Source organism: Mastigoproctus giganteus, chromosome 13 (assembly GCF_048544385.1).
Source record: "Mastigoproctus giganteus isolate SK-2022 chromosome 13, ASM4854438v1, whole genome shotgun sequence".
In the NCBI taxonomy this organism is placed as follows: Eukaryota; Metazoa; Arthropoda; class Arachnida; order Uropygi; family Thelyphonidae; genus Mastigoproctus; species Mastigoproctus giganteus.
This window is the reverse complement of record NC_143587.1, coordinates 124,343,989-124,356,252: the sequence shown is the minus strand read 5'-3', so window position 1 is coordinate 124,356,252 and position 12,264 is coordinate 124,343,989. Positions and strand designations below refer to the sequence as shown.

At 36.2% G+C, this 12,264-nt stretch overlaps 1 protein-coding gene across 6 annotated transcripts in view; it reads right to left on the bottom strand.

The window, feature by feature from the left end:
* The window catches only part of LOC150076415 (putative RNA-binding protein Luc7-like 2), a 222,315-nt gene that overhangs the window by 126,960 nt on the left and 83,091 nt on the right, over nucleotides 1–12,264 (bottom strand). Inside the window, exon 4 of one of the 6 annotated variants that reach the window (XM_090387889.1) lies at nucleotides 747–816. The exons of the other annotated variants lie outside the window; for them this stretch is intronic. The gene's annotated coding sequence lies outside the window, so the exon portion shown is untranslated. The remainder of the gene's footprint in view (nucleotides 1–746; nucleotides 817–12,264) is intronic. 6 annotated transcript variants of the gene reach the window in all.

The following is a 12,264-nucleotide window of genomic DNA, read 5'->3' as shown; positions in this document are numbered from 1 at the left end:
TAGTTTTAAGCAGGGCAATTCTACGGAGGATGCCATGCACCACCTACTGACAACATTTAAAAACACAGAGGAGAAATATATGCTAGCAATCTCCAGTGACTTTGCTGGGGCATTTGACTCACTCTGGTGGCCTAGTGTCCTTAGGAGACTTCGCCAGGCAAATGCCCCACAAAACCTCTATAAGGTAATACACAGCTACCTTACAGACAGAAGTGTCTCAACAGTACACACAAGGTTCCGGGAATTGACACGCCCTGTGAATAAAGGCTGCCCGCAGGGTTCAAATCCTGGTCCTTTCTTCTGGACGAATTTCTGGCCTTGAATCTGGGCCCCATGGAAAGCCTGGCCTTTGCAAATGACATGATCTTCCTTGTAAATATCGCCTGAAAAAACCAAACAAATACTTCTAAAAGGCAATCTAGACATAAGAAGACGTCCAAAAATCAAAATTAACAAACCCACTATAAAAATGGTAACAGAACTAAAATACCTTGGAGTGGTCTTTGTTTCAAAATTAACTTTTTACCCCCATTTGATCTACATGGTGAAGGAAGTGAGAAATTATGCAGATATGATTGACAGGATCAGTCGAGCAGACTGGGACTCAAAAGAAAGATTCTGGCAATCATATACCGTGCAATGTTCCTACCTGTTATCACCTATGGAGCCTGTGCATGGTTCACCTGCTCGGCCATAGTAAGAAATTGAAATCAATTAGAATCGATACAAAGGACAATACTATTCACTATTACCAGAGCATGTTGCACAGTAAGCACACCTGCGCTGCAGTTGCTGGCTGGAGCTCTCCCACTTTACCTGGAAGTAGACAAAAGAGGCTTATATTATAGATTTAAAAAGGGCATACCCACACTGGGAATAGTTCTTGATACAACCAACACCTTCAATAATGAAAGAAAAAGAATAGCCATAAAGCTCCATGAGCTATGGCAAACAAAGTGGGAGCAGGAAACCAAAGGTCTGGTTACCAAATGGTTCCTGCCACGGGTGTCAATGGTTAGCCCAAAGCCACCTAAGCGGTATGCCCCTGGACTTTTTACAACATTTATATTGACAGGTTACGGCTCCCTAAAGGCAAAACTAACCTCCTTAGGGCTGACTGATGACCCAACCTACACCTGTGATGAGAGTGAAGACTGGGAACACATTCTATATGAATGTATAATATATGACATCGCCAGAACAGAGCTAATAGCACAGATTGGACCCCTTCCCAGGGGAGAAGAACATTTGTTCATCATTGAAGAGGAAAATTATAAAGCCTTTACATCTTTCACACAGAAAGTATTCGAAATATGCAGAACAATCCAAAGAATGGCAATTCAGCCCTCCAGCAATTAAACAATAATCAATAGTTAAAATTGCCAAAGTTTCCCACCATGCCAGACAATGACTTAAAAACTGCCAGAATAGCAGTATTCCGCACCCTGACATGACGAACTCCCCTGCCATGTGTAGGAACCTGGGCTCCACACCAAATAAGTAACCATGTAAGGGAGGGAGATGTACAGGCAACCAGGAAAGCAGATTAGCTGAAAAATATCAGTAAGCTGGTAGCAAGGGGATGCAATGTAGAATGAATGAATGAGAATGAAAGACAGAATGAATAGGTTGGGCACTGGGTGAACTAGGAATTATGGTAAAAGGGAATAAATGGCAGTTTTGGTGAAAGAAAGAGTGACCTAGCATGAGGGAAAGAGAGAGTGAATGGGAATGAGTGGAGGAGAAAATGTGGTTGGCCGAGATTGGGAATAACTTACATTACTTTATATACATTAACAGACATTTACTAACCACACAAACACTGCACCCTCCACTGGCCTGTAAAAAACTTGTGGCTAGGCCTGCACCACAACTGAAGAATTACAGTAAGTTGAGGTGCCCAGAGAGTGCAGTGCAGAAAGCAAGAGTCGAATAAATGAAATGAAAGCTAGAAGAATGAATGAAAGTGTAAGTGTGTGAAAAAAAACAGAACACAAACCATAACTGCTACAGTTAAGTACACACTAATCCTAGTTTTAATTAGTATCTAAATTTACATTACACATCAATGCATCCCCCTCCTGGTGTGAGAGAAAAATATGAACGAGTGTGAGTGAAAACAAAAATATATATATATATATATATATATATATATATATATATAAATAAAACTGAAAAAAAAAATAAATAAATAAAATAAATAAATAAATAAATAAAATAAATATATAAGAAAAAAGTATTTAAAAAAAAAAATGAATGCAAGCAGGGCAGGAATGACTTCACCAGATGGGTTCCCACTGCCAGCTAACATATCCCACCCCCAGAGCGGGATGGGCAGCTTGACCTTACTGGATTCGGCACTACATGGACATGACAACCACAACCGACAAAGACATACAGTGGCTTTGCTGCCAATACGGCATTTGGCGATCTGAACTGGGTGCTCTAACCCGGTTCCCTGGATAATGGTCAGGGATTTTCTTTTGTAACCAAAATTCCTGATATGAATTTTGAAATTTTGGCTTCAGTTCAACTTCATTTTGTAATGCAATAAATTCTTCTACAAAACGGACACCATCTTCATTATTTAAAAAAGGATTTATAACCCAATCTGGAATATTCAAATTAAGGAGATCTTCGAACCTTTCCTGCATATCTCTGTGCAACATTTCTATAACACACTCCTACTCTCAATTTTGATCTCCCAGTACTTATGTCACCAAACTGACTTGACACTGCCTTGTCCAGTGATGTTGACTGGCTGCACTTCCTTGGATTTTAAGTGTTTCTTAACTAATAGCATAACCCCCTCCTCCCTTCCTATCCATGTTGTACTTCCCAAATTCCAGTTCTGCATTCCTTATATCTGTGACACCACATCTCTGATATTCCAACAATATCTGCCTTTGATGTTTTGACCAACATCTCAAATTCATCAAATTTATTTACCAAACTCCTAGCATTGATGTGTACACAAGTATACATGCACCTGTCCCTATTCTTAACCTACCCTAACACAACCCATGTGTTTACTTGTACTGCAATGACTCCCAGCAGTCTCTGAAATGCCCTGCATCATATGTTCCAATTAGTCAAGACTACAGTCATTAGACATAGGAGAAAGAGGTTACATTGTGGTACAAATAAGGAATTACGTAGGGTGGATAACATAGGGAACTTTTCGGATTTGTTATTAAGATCAAGATTATTCATAACATAGTTTTTGGCATGAAGATTAGCAGGTTAAAGGCCTTGCTGAATCTATGTAGGGATTCCAACTTTATCAATTTACACCAGCATCATTTATTGTTTGATATATTTAAGTTTAAACTGGGAAATATCAACATAGTTACTAAAGAATTCATAAGTTTTAAATTTTTGTCGATTCTAAACCACTTTAACTATGCATTGCCTTTGGTTAGTTCAAGAATTTGTACTAGATTCAGTTACGTTAAGCCTAACAGTCTGTAATTATAAAAAGGAAGCTAATATGCTTAATAGTGTAGAGAATTAACCCAAGCACGGTACTAATATCTCTCGTGTTTGGGATTCACATAAAAAAAAAAAAAAAAAAAAAAGAATGATGCCCTGTGCTTCTGCCATTTACCGGCATATCAATCGTATGTGGATATACACCATAAGCATATCAATCTTATGTGGATATACACCATAAGCATATCATTACAGGAGACTTGAATATTATCCAGCATGAAGAATTAAGGAAATTGTTATCTTATGGGTTTAAATTTAGGCCTCATTTTAGGACTAGTGTTAAACAAATTTGTAAGCAAATTTTCATTGATCTGATACAATTTGGTCTAAAATTGGCATATAAATATAGCATACCTGTAGAGGCTTTCCACATGTGAATTTGCCTTGCATATGAGGCATTGGTTAAGCAGATATACGGCAAGTTCAAATGGTATGATAAGGCCATGATATTTGAATTAAAGTTAATTAAACAGCATTTATCGGAAATGCAATCTAGATTTATTATCACTACCATTGATAGGGCAGCCAACCAACAACTACGGTATTATTTGTAAAAAGTTTTATAGTGCTACTTTAGCTAAAGAACTTAACAACAGCACAACCTACAGGAAAGAAGAACAAGCAGTAATATTATCAGCAAGAGACTGGTTGCTATGAATAAAAGGTTAAAATTGAACTACTCTAATACTAAATTTCCATATGTGCATTGGATCCCTAAATTTCATAAGTCCCCTGTTGCATTTAGGTTTATAACTTCTTGTAGAGATAGTTATGTAAAAATACCACATAAAAAGCTAGAAACTTAAAAAGTTAAAAGTTGTGTTGGAAAATGTGGGGGAATCTAAAATTATTTTAAATAATAACATAGTCTTGGATTACCTGAATACCAATTCCACGGAAATTAGACATATTGGTACGTATGACTTAAAAAATCTTTTAACTAGTATGTCTCATGACAACCTAAAAAAGGTACTCAGTGAATATTATAATACATATAGTAGGGTTATATCTTGTGATAAGTATTACTGGGACAATTTAATAGACTTATGTTTATTTAATTTGAATTACTATGAAAGTAAATTTAGTAAAAGTACAATACTCTATAGATATATAGATAACCTTATTATGAGCCTAATTTTTTTAGAGGATATTGCTATTTTTTATCCTACTGAATTACAGCTTGAGTGTACTAATAAACAGAGTATGTTAACAGCCATATTTCTAGATAATGAAATGCATATTACAAATGAGAAAATACAAACTAAAGTATGCAACAAACAGAGATTTTAAATTTGAGTTAGTTAACCTTACACATTGGCATTCAAACATCTCCCATAAATTCATAGTAATATTATTGTATCACAAGGTTTAAGATTAATTAGAATATACAACAGTCTCGAAAATATTTTAGTTTCACTAAAAGAATTTATTAATAAGCTTAAGAGAAATGATTTCCCTCTTAAATTTATATTTAAGTACATATGTAGAGCTGTTTTTATAGCTATGAAAATATGGCATGAAAGTATTAACTCTTATACAGTGGTTAAAAAGTTAGGGATATACTAATCAGATGTCTTCTTTTTAGCTTATGTGTATATATGTACATATTAGGCACTTCCCATAGAACTGTTGATCTGTGTCTTACGCTCTGAAAAAAAAGGTTGTACCCATAGAATGGAAAGGAATTAATTTTTAATTGTTTGTAAATTTATATTTTGTATTAATATCTAGTGTTTTTCATCATTTTATACAGTAATTGGTTTAAGTTTCTTTTTCACCAGTTTCCTGTTGCTTGTGTTTCAATTTATCGATAGGTTTCTGTTGCTTAAGGGATTTTTTTTGTCAAAAATAAAATAAATTTCCATAAATAGATATTGGTAATTTTAAGTATTAATATTCCGGCATTTGAGTTATGTTCAGAGGCCACTGCTGTCCACACTGTTTTTAACTGGAGGAAGAGGGAACCGTTATCTTAATTGGTTGTAGAGGGAGCTTTGAAATTCTTTCATTTCCTGCATCAGCTAGGATTTATCCACGTTTTTGTAAGTTCAGATGCATTGGTAAGGATTGCTTTGTTCTTTAAGATTGTTAATTGGTACTTGATATAGGCAATTTTAATTATTCTGACTTTTAATTTCACTTCTGATACATAAATGCACGTTTAATAATTATTATACGTGCATGCTTCTTCACACAATGAATTATCAGGAACCCTGCTAAGGGGCTTTACACCCCCCAGTAATTTTCAGAAGTAGATTACATTCATTTTCTTTGCCTTTTCTCTTATCTGTATACTATCTAACTCTAATATCTTATGTCTCAAAATCTATTAGAGCATTCGAGGGAGATTGAGGTACTATTTCTATCCTTGCAGCCTTTTCCTTTCTCCTCAATATTAGTTCATACCTTTGCTTTGCTTTTCACAAGTAACAGATACACTTGTATATTTTTCTTAAGTAACAGAAATACTGTGGTTATAATTTTTTCATAGGTTACGGAAACACTTGTATATATTTTTAATAATATTTAAATTATTTTAGTTTTTGATATCTGTATGGCTAGCGGTTATTTTTGCCAGTCTGCCATTAATTTCAGATAACTTATTATTAAATGAACTTATATCAACTCAAATTTCAACTTAACTTATGATTTATACTATATCTAGTATAACATAAATATGGTTAGGCTGGCATATAATTAGCAGAAACAGATAGTTTTGGTTGTTATTGTCGGCATATATTGAGAAGCGCTAGCCCCGTGATGACTTGCTTTTCAATGTAAGCTTGATTCAATAATAACTGATAAAATTTGGTATTTTAGATTTTGTAAATATGGAATTATTATGATTATTATTAGCATTGCTTTATATAGAGGCTGATAGGGTCCTTTGTATGTTTCAAATATTCACTGCCAATTTTGTTTTTGAATTTTAAACTGTCGTGATAGGTACCATTTTATGCTATATCTATTGAATTTGTGTGTATATATATATATATATTTAACTACCATATTTCTTCGATTCTAAGACGCCATCGATTCTAAGATGCACCTTAATTTCAGTACCACCAACAGAAAAAAAGCTGATTCTAAGAAAAAAAAAAATAAATAAATAAAACAAAATGCTAAAATATATCTAACAAATGTTTTTATTATAATAGAATTCAATTTACTAACAACAATAGTATTTATCAGTAGCTATGTTACTCATCACTTCCTTCTGAATCTTCTGAACCGTCATTATCTTCACTTTCCCTTAATATATCGCTTCTGAGCCTTCAAGAGCGTTGGGGATGCAAAATTTTTTAAATGAGTGCTACACTATTCTTTCTGGGATTAGCTTCCAAGCTATTGATACCTATTCTGCCAATTTTGATGCCGGTGCTGTTTTAATTTTTCTGGATGGTGTCAACGGAAGGTTATCAGTCAATTGCCAGGATTCATATTACTTTCTCAAGTAATTCTTAAATGGTTTGTTCACTGAAACGTTGAGTGGTTGCTGTTTGTTTTGTTTATTTGGTTTTTAGGAGCATTAGAAACAAAGGCCATATTGCTCTGGGATATGCGGTGGTCATTCCCTGACCTTTCCGCATCCCCCATATTTGGTGGTGACGGGCTCGAACCCCAGTCTAATCAAGAAGCATGTGCTACGCACTGTTGCTTGCTCCTTCCCACCTGGCTACGGAGGCACCTTGAGTGGTTGCAGTTGGCTAGTCATTCCACCAGAAATTACAACCAAGTCGCCATGTTTTTGCATGATTTTATTTTTGACCCGTTCAGACAAATGTCCACAAATGCATCAAGTACTAGCATGCTAGGTGGGTTACGAAGACTTCCAGGACATTTAATCCACACAACATTTAGCCAGTCTTCCATAATCTCTGCCGACATCCATCCATGTTTTTTTTGCACACACAATAACATCTTCGGGGAAAATTTCATTCTTCGGTATGGTTTTTCAATTTAAAATTAAATATGGTAGAAACTTTCAACCATCAGCAGTGATGCATAGCATCACAGTTATACACTGCTTTTTGTAGCCTGTGCTTATAGACTTGATTTCTTTAGCAACGATGGTGTAATTTAAAAGCATATTGAAGAAGACCGGGGTTTCATCAGCATTTCCAATTTGACTAAACTCTGTTTCTTTTTTTCCTTAATTTCATCACCTGTCGCTGAAAGTTAATCAGCTTCTGTTGAAAGTCTGCAGGAATTTCTTGACAGATAGATGTTCGGCACTTTAATGATAATCCACTACAACGCAAGAGTCTGTCGCACCAGCCGCGACTGCCTTTAAAAATTATTTTCTCTATTCCGAGGAACTAGGCAATTTCTCCAGCTTTCAATTGCATGGCTTGTCGAGATCCTTTTGCGCATGTCTCCGTTACAAAATGTATTACAGCTTCATCGACTTGTGGAACTCTTCCTTTCTTAGGCCCTGTAAAGCACTTGGTTGTTGCTTTGCACGAAAATATGGAATTGCGATCATTTCTCCAACAAACATTTACTTCACTAATGTCAAAACGTCGACCAGCAGTTCTATTTCCATGTTCTTTTTGCATACACAATAACTTTTTGTGTCAATGCAGCTTTGTAGTGCAATATTTTTGACATTTTAATGTGCAATAAGGGATCAAAATGAACGAAATACAGTAACTCCACTTCTTACGTACTTTTGACTATACAAACAAAACTTCCTCGTTTTTGCTGAGTGAGCTCCACTATAATGAAATAACAGTGGCTTCAACATTTCGAAAGCCACTGTTATTTCATTTTTTGACCATTATCACATTTGACCGTTATCAAAGTGCGGGGTAAAAAACTGCAATTGTAAGACGCCATTGATTCTAAGACATCCCATTTTTACAGACGTTTATGGGGGGGGGGTGTCTCAGAATCGAAGAAATACAGTACAGTAAACCCCCGCTATTCGCGGTATCTGTATTCGCGATTGCCGATTTAATATAAAATGAAACCTAAAAAATGGGAATTTTAAAGCGCCGTGAATATTTTCCGCCATAAAAAAACATTGGCCTGGCTAAAATTATCTTTCCCGGTCAAAACAGCGCTCAGTGGGTGGGGGGAGAGGGATGACAAAATCGCGAGCGTGAATGTTTCTCGCTAATCCTTGTTCAATGTGTTATGCGCTTGTTATGGAAGGTTTCGTCGTTTGCTTTTAATTTATATGCTTATAAATTGAATAAATTTATCAATTTATAAATTGATATGCTTAAAAAAGTGATAAATCTACCGTTTTGTAGTGTAAAACAGACTTTTTCGAGTGTGTTAACGGAAGTAAGTGACTTTATTGTGGACACGTTCTTTCTAACCCGTACAAAAATATGACTACGAATAACAAGAGAAATGTGAAAATATCAAAGAAGGTGATGACATTAGCGAATAAAATTGAGTTATTAGATAAAATTTCTAATGATGAAAGTGTCTCCTCAGTGGCAAAACATTATAAAATCAATGAATCAACGGTACGATCAATCAAGAAATCGGAAGAAAAAATCCGCCGTAGTGTCCGTGAAAACGCGCTAATTGCTTCAAAAATTTGCTCTGTAACTCGTGATGTTAAATTAGAAAAAATGGAAAAAGCTTTAAATCTGTGGATAGAAGACCGAACTCAAAATAAAATTCCGTTAAACTCACACATCATTCGTGAAAACGCAAAACTCCTTATCAACGCTTTAGCGAAACTGGTGATAGCACTGGCGGGATAGGTTTTTTAGCTAGCAAAGACGCTGGTTTGAAAGATTTGTTTGAAATTTCTAATAAATATTACGTTTAATATTAAATTGTTTCTTATTTTCATTTCTATGCCTTATGCTTGCATTTCATTATGTACTGTCTATGTACATAGTCATATTATGAAGGTACATATAATACATAAATAGACAAAATTTTAGACTAGTTTTTCTTATATATTTCATACTTTGGAACGGAACCCCTTTATTACTATGGGAGCCATAACTCAGTATTCGCGGCATTTCTCAGGAACGTAACCCCCGCGAATAGCGGGGGTTTACTGTAATATGAAACTAAAAAATAAAATTAAAATAAAACTTATGCCAGTAGCATGGCATAACATTAGAGCAAAAATAGTAAAATAAAACATAACAATCAAACCAACAGGAGGGAAAAGAAAAGGATAGAAAGACTAAAAATATTGTAGCAGAAACGTGAATTTTAACAAAGAAAATGCAATATGAAGATGAAAGGATATGGTCAGAATATGACAATTTACTGTCGAGCCTGGCAGGAGTTTGGCCTGGTTTTCGTCTTTATATTACATTTTTTATCTTAATTTTTATCTTAATTTGGCATTTTATTTTTATTTTTATTTATTTTTAAATTATATTTGATTTTTTATTCCTTTTCTTTTTGGCCTCTGTTAGGTCAGTATGACATATACATCTGCTCACTTTTTCTGTCTTATATGTATTTTATATTAGCATTAGCATTAGTAGAGGCATATGATGCAAGAAAGCAAGCTTATTCAGCATCAGCCAAAAAAAAAAAACAAAAAAAAAACCACTACTCCCATTTCACCCCTCCGTTCGTTCGAAATACCTGTCCAGCTGAGCCTTAAATTTGTTTAGGCTATCAACTTCAACAACAAGCGATGGGAGTCAATTCCACAAACCAACTGCCCGCTGGCTAAAGGCAAATTTTCGCACATCTATCCGACATCCGTCCTTCCTCAATTTGAATTTATGCCCTCTCAGGTGCTTATTCTGAGCAAGAGGAAGAATCCCATCGGCATTGAGCATGCTCAAGCCATTCAAAGCCTTATACACCTCTATCAGATCACCTCGCCGATGCCTAGTCTCCAGGCTCTGTAACTTGCAAAACTTAAGCCTTTCTTCGTAACAGCAACCCTTTGTTCCATTCACTAATCTTGTTGCCCTTCTCTGTACTCGTTCCAGCAGCTCTACATCCTTCTTGAAATGAGGCCTCCAGACCTGTATACAGCACTCAAGTTGTAGCCTGACCAATGCCTTATACAAGGGAATAATCACATCCCTGTCCCTGCTAGAAAAATTCCTGTATATCATTGACAAGACACCATGAGCTACTCTTGCAGCTCGTCTGCACTGCTCAGAGAACTTCATATCTGCCTGCACAATTACCCCCAGGTCCTTTTCATTCTCTACCACTGTCAGCGTAGTACCACAGAGTTGATACGTTGATCTGGGGTTACTGTTTCCCATATGTAGTACTTTACATTTGTCAATGTTAAACTTCATTTGCCACCTCTCAGCCCATCTGCTCAACCTTTCCAGATCCTGTTGCAGCAGCATAGTATCAGTAGTGTCCTTAACAACCCTGCCAACCTTAGTATCGTCAGCAAACTTGGACATTAAGCCTGATACACCATCATCAATATCATTCATAAATACAGAAAACAACAATGGACCCAACACTGAACCCTGAGGAACTCCACTAATAACATTAGTCCACGTTGAGCAGTGTCCATTGATTACCACTCTCTGTCTTCTGCCACTCAACCATCCCTTTATCCATAGCAGCAATTTGCCTCCAATGCCTCACTTCTCCAATTTGTGCAGCAGTCTTCCATGCGCAACAGTATCAAAAGCCTTTCTAAGATCCAAATATATAATATCAAAGTTATTCCCTGCATCCAGTTCTTTTGTGACTACATCATAGTATCCAATCAAATTGGTCAGACAAGACCTGCCCTTAACAAAACCATGCTGTGTCTGAGCTATAACTGAATTCTTGTCCAGATGATCCTGAAGTGCTTCTTTAACCAGTGCCTCCATTAATTTTCCTGGAACCGAAGTTAAACTAACAGGTCTATAATTACTTGTGTCAGCCTTTGATCCTCCTTTGTGAATTGGGGTTACATTTGCACATCTCCAGTCCATGGGTACCTCCCCTGAGTCCAAATAAGCTCTCATAATTATGGCTAGGGGTTTGCTTACTTCCTTTGCTGCCTCCTTTAATATAACTGGATAGATCCCATCCACCCCGGGTGCCTTTTTTACGTTTATCCTCAACAATTTCTCCTCCACTTTCCTCTCAGTTATTAGAAAATAATCTAGCTCACTGCCAATGTTTACTTCACCTACGACATTCCCCTTCCTGAATAACTCCTCATGTGTGACTGTAGATGCAAAATACTCGTTTAGATTGTTAGCCACCTGAGCTGGATCCTCAACTGTTGAACCATCAACATCAAGTGGACCAATCTGATTCATCCCCTTCCTTCTAGAGTTTACATAAGTAAAGAACTCTTTTCTGGTTTTCTTTGCGTCCTTTGCCAAGGATTTCTCATAATCTGCCTTTGCCTGCCTAATCTCCTTTGTGACTTGGTTACAGACCAACTTATATCTATCATAGGCTTCCATGTCACCCATTAATTTGTATGTATCCCATGCATTTTTTTTCTCTGCCATATGTCTCATTAGTTCATCTGACAACCATTTAGGCCTGAACCTTGAACAATATTTCTTGGTTGGTATGTAAAGCCTGGTAGCTTCCAAGATTAGTTCCTTGAATGCTTCCCATTTTGAATTTGCTGTTGGTAACATCATCAGTTGGTCCCACTGTATAGAATTTAAATACTGTCTCAGACCATCATAGTCGCCTTTACGAAAGCAAAAACCCTTCCCTTTACCTCTGATGGTAGTTACCTCCTTGAGTAAATCCCACTTCAGCACACTGTGATCACTGCCACCCAGTGGTTCCTTTATCTGCAGATTCCTAATGCATGAAGAATCACTACTGATAATCAGATCAAGAGTA